Raw genomic sequence first — 11,632 nt, 5'->3', positions numbered from 1 at the left:
GCCACCACAGAGTTGTGGGAGAAGCTACCCTTGATACCTCTCCAAAAGTTGCATTTCCCCCGATCCTCAGCCAAACTACTACAGTTAACAGAGCCTTATCAGTGCTGCCACAGCACGTTGCTTGCCCCCTGACGGCGGCCCAAATGGGGCGCGCCCATGGCTGTGATCTTAAAGGACTAGTACGCACAGTACTAATTCTTTCTCTGCCAATCATCTGGTACCATTATCTATATCAGGCATCCTACTCCTATGAAGGGTACTTTAACTTGTGGTATTTTGATCCTGCTTAAGATGGTATTCAACTGTGTTCTGATTGCCTGCTCCCTGACTTTGGCTGTTCTGACTACAATCCTATCTTTTCTCCTGACTCCGGCTTATTATACTGATTTCACTTCTGTCTGATGCCTGTCCTGCCATTTGGCCGGTTAGACCATACTGAACCTATTCTAAGTTGTCTGAGTACGTGCCTGTTCACATCCTCAGGTACTGCACTTTGGGCTGAAGTAGCATCAGCTGCCACATTACTGGGACTATTTCCAGAGTAACAACCTGCGGACTCCGCATTGAAGCACACATCCCGATTAGTAGGGTTAAAGAATGAAGACTGGGGTACCTCAAGTGTCACCTCTGGATTTGACCATAAACCAAACCAGGATCAGTGGATTTACGTCCGCTGATCCTAACAATTTCATTACAGGACTGATAAAATTAGAGGAGCACTGTCTGGATGGCTATCTCTTAATAGGGACCTGTGTTGCAGACAATGGGTCCTACTAGATAACTAAGCTGGTCTGCAGCTCCTATGGGCATCATACTGTATGTGATAACATGGCCAATTCGATAATTTGACATATAAGGGTATGTTCACTTCACATGGCATTTTTTTCTGTGGTTTTGACACGGGATGTGTGTGGAACACGTATCATATGCATGGTAAATCCGCATCCCATTGCTTTCATACGGCGAGCGTTTCTTCTACACTGAATTTTAAATCTGCATGCAAAAAAACAAAACAAGTGACAAGTCACTTCCTGATGGGGATTCCATGCTGAATCTATGTCAGGGATGCCATATGCAGAATTGTCCATTGAAAAAGACCAAATTTGTGTGCGAGTCCATAGGTATTCATATGAATAACCACAGCCGAAATCCACGCAAAAAATATGATGTGGATTCTGTAATGTGAACATACCCTAAGGCCGTGATACTCCGATGTGGAAGTGAGAATAATCCGTGGCAAAGTTGCATAGTCAATTAGTCAACTGTTCTTGAGGCTGCCTGTCGTGGCTTCTGGGCAGAAATTGTGCAAAGTCATAACCAGTAATAACCAGGATTCTCCTAGGACTTCTTGATGCGCCCCCACTCATATAGGGCTCTCCACTTAACCAAATGTTCAGGAGTCTGGTATGCGGACTGGAAGGATAAGTGATAAGTGTCTGACTGGTGGAGATCTGACTGAAGGGACCCTTACCGATCAAGCAAATGAGGGTCTCAAGTCTCAGTTTGAGTGGAGCAGCATGCACACTGCAGATTAATTCAAACTCCAAGGAATTGCTGGAGATAGCTGTACTCAGCCCTCTTTGGCAGTGCCATATACTTGTATAGTCTGCATTGTGCTACAGTGCTGACCTCCTCTGTAGAACTGGTATCTGACCACTATTGTCAGTACTGTTGGTGCTTGTATAATGGTAGCATAAATTGATTGAGAAAGCAAAGCCTGACCCTGACTCTGTGGTTAGGTAATTCTATGTTCCATTTTTACTTACCTTTTTAGGATGATGCTGTAGTTTATAAATTTAAGGGAGCGGTGTGACCAAGTAAAGCAAAATTCAACGTACCACCCTGTTTCCCCGAAAATGAGCCCCAGCATGATTTTTAAGGATTTTTGAAGATGCCTAAACTATAAGCCCTACTCCAAAAATAAGTCCTAGTTACAGTTAATAAAAAAGTCAATTTAAATAGTGTCCAAGCAAATCTTTTGGAACAAAAATTAATATAAGACCCTGTCTTATTTGGGGGGAAACAGGGCAAGTATATGTATATGGATTTGATATGGAGGGGTGGGGGCAATATTGTGTGTGGGCTTGTAGGGTTTGGGTACCAGGGCTGCCTTTTAGTCTCCACCTGGCCCTGAATACAACCATGTTATTCTGAATAATAAATAAGCAACTAACATACTTGATGATTCCCAGATGGTAAAGTTTTGTTTCAGCAGCACCCAAATATGTAGTGAAAACATTAAAAGTGTAATGAAGATTTCAAGCAAAGATGCTAAATGCGCCATATTTTAATATTAACCCTTCGCAATCCAATTTTGGATTCAGGATTTCCTAGGGGGCTTTCTCTTTCTGCCATTATACAATGGTGCCATCTGCTGACTAGAGCCAGTACTGCGGTGTGGGACATGCTGGAGAGGCCTCTGACAACAGAGCGGCCAGTAATATACAGTAAGAATACCCTGCTGGACGTATTCCGATATCGTAGCTATACAGCCTTCAATCAGAATGTCTTTAGATGTCAGACAGTGGATTGGAAAGGGTTAATAGGAGGTGAGAGCTTTACTTTAAAATGGTTAGATGTCCTCAGAGCACCATAATGATTTATACATTGAGACTTCTTTAGTCCGGGTCATAGAAACCCATTATTTATTTTATTGATATCTTTAATATTAAACCTTTTTATTTTAAAATAATTCTGATTGAATTTTACATTATAAAACAAATCAATGAAACAATAAACAAGCAGTGCAAAGTTTTTCTTGGCATCTATCATAAGATGCTATTAGAACCATATAGATGACAGAGAATGGAGAGCAAGGGTTTGAATTATGAATGATGTGATACATTTTAATAATGAGTATTAGTAAGTATATGCTATTTGTTTCTTATGGATGCTGCATGGAGGAGAGATCCAACTAGGCAAACATTTGTAATGACTATTATAAAGGATCTCCCCTTTTTAAATCTGCTATTAGTTTAACCCTTTTCAATCCAATTTTGGATTCAGGGTTTCCTAAAAGACTTTCTTTTTTTGCTGTTATACAACAGTGCCATCTGCTGGCTAAAGCCAGTGTGTATGCACTGGAGAGGCTCCGACAGTGGCTTGCAATAGACGGTAAGAATACCCTGTCAGACGTCTTCTGACATTGGAGCTGTACAAGCTTCAATCAGAATGTAGGAAAACGTCAGACAGTGGATTGGAAAGGGTTAAGTTACATAAATCATGCAAGAAGTTTGCACATCGCAGATCTGGAGTTACTTATCACATCAAGCAGAGATTTACATGTCAGTCGGCGTATGTGATCTACATGATATGTTGTTCATGTGGATTATTGTACGCTGGTGAGACTACTACGGAGGTAAAAACTAAGATAACTAAACAGAAAAGTACTATTAGGACCAAGAAAACTGATGTGCCGGTCGCAAAACATTTTGTAGATACGGGGCACTCTGTGAGCCAATTAAGATACGGGATAATAGATCAGGTGCCAGCGGATATTAGGGGAGGTGACAGGGAGAGGAGGTTAAAACTGTTGGAGTTAAAATGGATCTTCGAATTGGAGACCCTATACCCTAAAGGGCTTAATTTGGAGTACAACCCTGTGCCATACTTTTAATATGGGTTCCTATATAGCATCCCTTGTGCTACATACAGTATTAAGCAATGTGATAAGCAAATTGTGTATGTTTGATTTTAATTTATTGTTTGTGCTTTTGTGCAGGTCGAATGGAGGATGGTCCACAGGGGCGGAGGCCTGCCCTGTGCAATAAAGGAAAACTTTATAAGAAGATGATCACTGCATAATTTAATAATTTAATAATTCAAAGTACATTTGAGTTCAGTACGTGTGTCGAGGGGTCTGTCATTCTGTCCAGGTCCTAAAACAAACTGGTTTCAGCTGGACCTTGATATTAGGAGGTTGTGTAGGAGTTTGAAGTTAAAAAAGCATTTTTTTGCGACAAATATGTCTGTAACATGTTTGTAACACACATATTTGGTATTGACCCTACTGATATGCAGTCCAACCCCCGTGATGGATTTATGTTATCAGGGAACATGGTGATTGAGCCTGACCTGCAACGTATCAGAGAATGGTAAATTGGTTAAAAATGATATTGAGAAGGTCAAATTTTTAAATTCCTATTTTGTAACTGTTTTCTCTCAGAAAATAGATGTAACATCAACTAATCTTACCTGTGCTATTAGGAGCATAAAACAATGCATGCTATCTATAAAAAGGAGAAAGAGGAGGGAGGGAGAATAAGAGAAAAAAGAAAAAAGGGGGGGGGATGTGAATAGGAGAAGGGGGAGGAGGAGAAAAGAAATTAGGGGAGGAAGAGGTAAAAAAGGTAGAAGAGCAGCCATACATTAAGCACGAAAGCCCCATGGCAATGAAAATAGAACCAACATTTATGAGAGGCTACCCCTCTCTCCTGTGGAAGACTATTCCTGAATAATATGTGTACGGGACAGGACCACAGAAGGAGGATCTTCATGACTTACTGGTATGTCCCATTTCTTAGAAAAGAAAATCCCATCTGCAACTGAATCTGCGACATTAATTCCTCCATTTCTAGAGAGGATGAGTTTGGTAAGAAAACCCCATTTATAGCGGGCTTTGGCACTACATAGCCAAGAAGATTGTCTGCAAAGTTGAACTGTCGATGGGGATAAATGTGGGAACATCTGCGTATTGTCAAACAGAGCTGGAAGGGCTCCTCGATGTCTTTCTTCAAACAGAAGCCTTTCCTTGGTGCAGTAAAAATGAATCTGAGCTAAACATCTCTTAGAGCGGTTTCTGGAGCAGACCTAGCCTTTGGGATTCTGTGAGTTCTATCGATGTCGAACTCCAGAGCTGGTAGCGATGGAAGCAAGATTTGAAATAATTTGGGCAAGAATTGAGAGAGATCAGTTGGCAGCACTGCCTCCGGAATTCCTCGGAATTTAATATTATTCCTTCTTGATCTGTCTTCCAGATCTCTGATTTTTTTCACGAAGGCATGCTACTTCTTCCTCCAAATTGTTATGGGCATTGATTAATTTGTTGTGAGCAACTGAAAATTCTTCCATTTTCTGTTCGATGTGTGCCGAACGTGTGGACAAACGATCGGTTAGATTGTAATTGACTGGAGATATTCTCAGTGTCTCGAGAGATGTCCTTTTGAAGTGAAAGGAGCAGATCTTTTAGCGTATGTGTAGTTAGAGGGTCATGTGTACTTGGATAGGAGTAGAGATGGTAAGGAAGTCCCTCATCAGACCTATCTTTGATAGGTATATCTTAAGATCCTTTTTTGGTTGTGGGTCCCATGCAGGTTGGAGATGTCTGAGTTAAATAAGGTGCGTTCCTTTTACAACTTTTCTAGAGTTAGAGCTTTTTCCCCCAGGTGTTAGCATTGATGGACTATAAGGGGGACTCTGCGGAGAGGAGTCTCCGACTCTTGAAGCTTCCCCTTAACCCTTTGAATGTGTGCAGGGCTCATCGCTTTCTGCATTATCGTCTAGCCCCAGATAACCGCATGGAAAGAAATCTGTGAGCTTTCTTGGAGCCGCTGGCTTGGTGCGTTTTTTACCCATTGTCATTGATTAGTGTAAAGAGACTGCGTAGAAGAGCGATGGATTTACCTATGTAAGAGGAAGTACGTTAGAAGAGATTAATGTGCGGGATTGGTAGGTTGCATATACTGGTCGTTCAGGAGCCACGCATATCCCCCAAAGATCTTTCAGTTCTTCATAGCTATGTGCACTGGAGAATGAGAGTAGTTGAATACGTGATATTAGTTGTATTAGATAGAATTAAGAATTAATATAGTCTGTTGTTCCCCTTCTGTCCACCAAGTGAAGACAAAGTCCACAGAAGTGAATGAAGAGACTGTTATACTAATGAGAGTCTATGCAGAAGAGAGGTGAGATGCGGGCTCAGCTGTAACTTCACAGGCAGCCCTTTCCTAGCTCTCCACTCTCAGGAGTTTCACCACCTGTCCCCCTCTCACCATTCCGGAGTTTCCCAACCTGGATAATGGAAGGGACACCTTCGCTGTTGCCATCTCCTCCTGGCGCATGAGTACGTTCAGAGCCATCTGTAAGCAGACTCCAACTTTTTCGTCCTGTGTCTGGCAGTGTTCCAGGCTCTATTCTCTGTGTTGTACCAGGTGTCTTTAGGCCGTGATTGCCACCACTTGCTCTCAATTGTGGGTGTGTAGCTCGCCTACCTGGGCAACAGAAGCAGTGATTCAGGCAATCCTTCAGGGTCAGCAGGCTGCCAATCAGGGCCTCTCTCCCAACATGTCTGTCTCCAGCAGGCTTCCAAAACCATCCAGGGAGGTATGGCTCCCCATAGAGGTATGGCTGCAGCTTCTGCAGAGCCCACACAATGGCTAAGCACTTTTTTTCTATGGTGGTGTATGCCACCTCTCTGAGCAGAAGCTTGAGACTCAGATATAACACGGGGCGCTCTTCCCAGCCAGACTTTACTTGGCTTAGAACAGCACTCAGGCCATATATGCTAGTGTCGGTCTAAACTACAAACCTCCTGGTGAAGTTTGGTGCCTGCAGAACTGGAGCGCTGAACAGAGCGGCTGTCAGGGCTGCAAAGGAACGTTCATAATCAGTAGTCCAGGCCACTACCTGAGGCAGTTTTTTCTTGGTCAGGTCAGTGAGAGGCGTAGCCATGGCACTGTAGTGGGGAACGGACTTGCAGTAGTACCCAGCAGTACCCTAGAAGGACATAATCTGTTTCTTAGTTTTGGGGGTGGGCCAGGCCAGGATGGCATCCACCTTCCTGGGCTCTGGCTTTAGTGTTCCCCCTCCTACTCGGTGCCCTGGGTACTGTACCTCTGACATGTTGATCTGGCACTTTCCAGGCTTGATGGTCAGGCCTGCGTCCTGGATCCACCTGAGCACACACAACAGGTGCTCCAGGTGTTCCTCCCAAGTGGGGCTGAAGACGGCAAGTATGCAACCGCACACTCTTCAAGCCCCTCAAGCAGATGATCCACCAAGCGTTGGAAAGTGGCCGGAGGATTCTTCATTCCCAAGGGCATCACCTTGAACTCGTAGAGTCCAAATGGGGTGATGAAGGCAGACCTCTCCTGTGCTTCTGAGGTCATGGGTATCTGCCAATACCCATGACTCAGATCCATAATAGTAATGTACTGGGCCCCGGCAAGCTGGTCTAAGAGCTCATCGATGCAGGACATCGGATAAGCATTGGACACCATGATGGCATTTAACCTCCTGTAGTACACACAGAAGCAGGTTGTCCGGGCCTTCTTTGATAGCAGGACTACAGGGGAGGACCATGCAACATGTCCTTAATCTCCAGCTTCATATCCACCTGCACCTCAAGGAAAACTCGGTAGGCGAGCTGCCTGACAAAGGGGGTGGTCCCCAGTATTCACATGGTAAACGGTCAACCGGGTCCTATCCGGTTTCTCTGTGAAGGTGGAAATGAAGGGGGGCAGGACCTCCTGCAGCTGAGACCACTGGTCCCCGAAGAGCTGCAGGTTGAAAGCCTCGATGGATCCAACCGCCTGAGCTGTAGCTAGCAGATCCACTAGGATCTCTTCTTTGCTTTCTTCAGGGAGACTGGACATGGGCAAGGTGCATATTTACGTCGAAGACTCTGCTTTTTCCGGGCGTGACCAATCGTGACCACATAGTTCACCTTCTTGAGTCACTGGTGAATGGGTTATGGGCCTTCCCAATCAGCCTGGAGCTTGTTTTGGGTCAGTGGTCACAATGCGCAGCCAATCAGAGGCAGCGATTTCTGGAGGTGGGAATTCTTCAATCCCCGGCCACCAGAATACAGAAGAAGACTGTTGGGGAAAGGCAGAAGAGCCGGATAGCGCTTCTAGGTAAGTTAAGTTTTTTTTTTAACAGCTAGGGATGATTTTGAGGTAGGGCTTTTATTTCAAGCACCACCACCCCCCCACCCCCCCCCCAAAAAAAGAAAATCATCAGGCGTTGCCTTCTTCCCATTGCTTTTAATGGGGCAGCAGCAGCGCTGACCCCATTAAAAGCAATGGGATAGCATCGCGGTCCTCTGCCACAGCTGTGGCAGGGGATTATTTTGTCCCCACTGCAGACACCATGTGCTGTCACAGTTCTGTTCAGTGATGAGGGGACTCCCAACGGGAATTAACGGACACGTGAACACTTCATAGGAAACCAATGGTTCTAATAAATGCAATTTTTCTTTCCACACATGGGCGTTTAAAAAAAAAAACTGCTCGTCTGACCGCAGCCTAAATGGAAACCAGTGGGTAACACTGACATGAAAAAGGACTTGGGGATTTTAGTTAACTGTAAGCTTAACTGGAGCAACCAGTGTCAGGCAGCTGCTGCCAAGGCAAATAGGATAATGGGGTGCATCATTAGAGGTCTAAGGGCGCATGACAAGAACATGGTTTTTCCTCTTTAAAAGTCACTGGTCAGATCATACATGGAATATTGTGGACAGTTTTAGGCACCGGTATTCAAGAAGGACATATCATAGCTTGAGTGAGTATAAAGGCGGGCAACTAAAGTAATTAACGGAATGGGCGGACTACAATACCCAGAGAGGTTATCAAAATTGTGATTATATAGTTTAGAAAGAAGATGACTGTAACGATGTATAGATATATCAGGGGACAATACAAAGATCTCTTCCAGCATGCATTTATACCCAGGACTGTAACAAGGGGGCGCCCTTTAAGTCTCAAGAAAAGAAGGTTTCTACACTGATACAGAAGGGGGTTCTTTACTGTAAGAGCAGTGAGACTATGGAACTCCCTGTCTGAGGGCATGGTGATAGCAAATTCGATGAAAAGGGTTCAAGAGGGGACTGGATGCCTTTCTTGAGCGTTACAATATTATATGTTATAATCATTAATTACTTCAGAAGGGTCGGTGATTCAGGGATTATTCCGATTGCCAGATTGGACTCAGAAAGGAAGTTTTTCCCTCCTTCTACTTCATTGTTTTTTCCTCCTTCTACTTCATTGTTTTTTCCTTTCCTCTGCATCAACAATATATTGAGTTGGATGGACATGTGTCTTTTTTCAGCCTTACATACTATGTTACTATTATACCTGGACCACAACGTCCCGGATACATTGTAACTTAAAGGTAGAATGATTTTGTGCCTGACCAATGTTTCCAACTTCGGAAACAAAGTCGCAAGCAATATGTAGTGTAGGTGGCATAACTTGTCTCTGGTTTTGCTTCCAATGGTACCGCACTCCAAAAAAATGCAGATGCTCAGTGACAAGAATGCTTCAATACGAGAAAACCCATAGAGTGATCCAGGGAAAGCAAAGTATAAACTCATTTGTTAGATGAGATAGAACTCTTCATTGTAGTTTCTGCTTTTTCAGCCACAGTAGCAGGATTATTTGTCTGCTAGGTAGAACAACTTTTCTATTCAGACCACAAGTGGGAGACAACAGCCTACAACAGTCAAATTGGTCGCTGCTGATGACATTTTTTAAGGTCGGTTCAATATTTTGAGGTAGGTGAACAGGTATGGTAAATTCTTCCAGTGAGGGGAAGGCTTATGGGTGAGGCTTTATGCCTGACTGGTGGTGTATGAGTTCGCAGGAAGGTTCGGCCCAGAAAATGACCTTGCTACCTGTATATTTGCTGTGATTATCAGTCTAAAGCTTGAATCAGGGGCCTGGCACTCATCATCTAGAAGTGATTACGGACCACATACGTTGGTTGACGTTGCTTAACATGAATCATAACCTGGACCGCAACGTCCCACGATACATTGTAGCGAAAAAGTACAATGATGTTGTGCCTGACCAAAATTTCCAACTTGGGAAACAAAGAAGCAGGTAATATGGAAGGTAGTTGACAAAACTTGTCTCTCGTTTTGCTTCCAATAGTACAGCACGCCACCAAATGCAGATGCTCAGTGACAAGAACGCTCCAACATGGGAAAACCCATAGAATGATCCAGGCCAAACAAAGTCTAAAGTCATTCATTGTCTGATCGATGATTCAAACCTCCAGGATGGAGACTGTCAAACCCGAAATTATATGGGTAAGAATGGTTGTTTTTAAACCAGTGCAGGAGAGTGTGAACGCCATTATGAGGAAGAACCCAGACAACGAAGCTTAAAATGCGTAAACAGAGTTCTTTGTTTTACATATCTGCTCCCATAAAGATGCCTTTAAGGAATATACAATAAAGGTCAAGTTTTTATAGTATCCTATGAATGCTGGTGGTATTTCCTTGGACAGTGCAATGTTCTCCTGTTTAAATAGTTATTCTGTTCAAAATTGCATGATTTATGTAAATTAAACTCATAGCAGACTTAAAAAAGGGAAATTCTTTATAATAGTCATTACAAATGTTTGCCTAGTTGGATTTCTCCTAGCACATACTTACTAAACAAATAGCACATACTTACTAATACACATTATTAAAATGTATGACATCACCTGGTATAACTATTGTGATGTTATCTGCTCCACTATTGTGATGTCATCAGCTATACTATTGTGATGTCATCATTCCAACTCTTGTGATGTCACTCAGCCCTACTATTGTGATGTCATCAGCAATACTATTGTGATGTCATCATTCCAACTATTGTGATGTCACTCAGCTCTGATATAAAAGTCAGTGCTAGGCAGAGATCTGTCATTCAACAGTTGGATGGGAATGGTAAGCACTCCCTCCTCTGAAGAAGGCCTGAAGAGGGAAGAGGGGAATGAGGTCAAAAGAAGGCCTGAAGAGTGCCTGAGATCAGAAGAAGGCCTGAAGAGTGCCGAAGATCAGAAGAAGGCCTGAAGAGAGATGAGGGCCCGAGAGCAGGAGAAAGCAGCAGGTTAGATGAGATCCAGGGTGATAGCCGATCGCCACATCTGGGGTCAGGAAGGAATTTTTTGTCCCCCTGAGGTAGAACTCTCCGGGGGATTTTTTTGCCTTCCTCTGGATCTTTGGAGCCTGCGGTTCTCATCTCAGGGCACTGAAGAGGGAGGAGGGCCTGAGGGCATAACAAGGTCTGAAGAGGCAGAAGAGCCTGAAGTCAGAAGAAGGCCTGAAGAGGGAGGAGAGCCTGAGGTCAGAGAAAGACCCGAAGAGGGAGGAGGGCCTGAGGTCAGAAGAAGGCCTGAAGAGGGAGGAGCGGGCAAAAAGAGGCAGGAGGCCTGAGGTCAGAAGAAGGCCTGAAGAGGGAGGGGGGCCTTAGGTCAGAAGAAGGCCTGAAAAAGAAGAGGGCCTGAGGTCAGAAGAAGGTCCAAAGAGGGAAGAAGAGGGCCTCAGTAGGCCCGAAGAGGGAAGTAGAGGGCCTCAGTAGGCTCGAAGAGGGAAGAAGAGGGCCTGAGGTCAGAAGAAGGTCTGAAGAGGGAAGAAGAGGGCCTGAGTTCAGAAGAAGGCCTGAAGAGGGAAGAAGAGGGCCTAAGTAGGTCCGAAGATGGAAGAAGAGGGCTTGAGGTCAAAAGAAGGCTCAAAGAGGGAAGAAGAGGGCCTGAGTAGGCCCGAAGAGGGAAGAAGAGGGCCTGAGGTCAGAAGAAGGCCCAAAGAGGGAAGAAGAGGGCCTGAGGTCAGAAGAAGGCCCGAAGAGGGCCTGAGTAGGCCTGAAGAGGGAAGAAGAGGGCCTGAGTAGACCTGAAGAGGGAGAAGAGGGCCTGAGGTCAAAAG

Source organism: Eleutherodactylus coqui, chromosome 13 (assembly GCF_035609145.1).
Source record: "Eleutherodactylus coqui strain aEleCoq1 chromosome 13, aEleCoq1.hap1, whole genome shotgun sequence".
NCBI classification, from domain to species: Eukaryota; Metazoa; Chordata; class Amphibia; order Anura; family Eleutherodactylidae; genus Eleutherodactylus; species Eleutherodactylus coqui.
Note: the sequence above shows the minus strand (reverse complement) of the source record.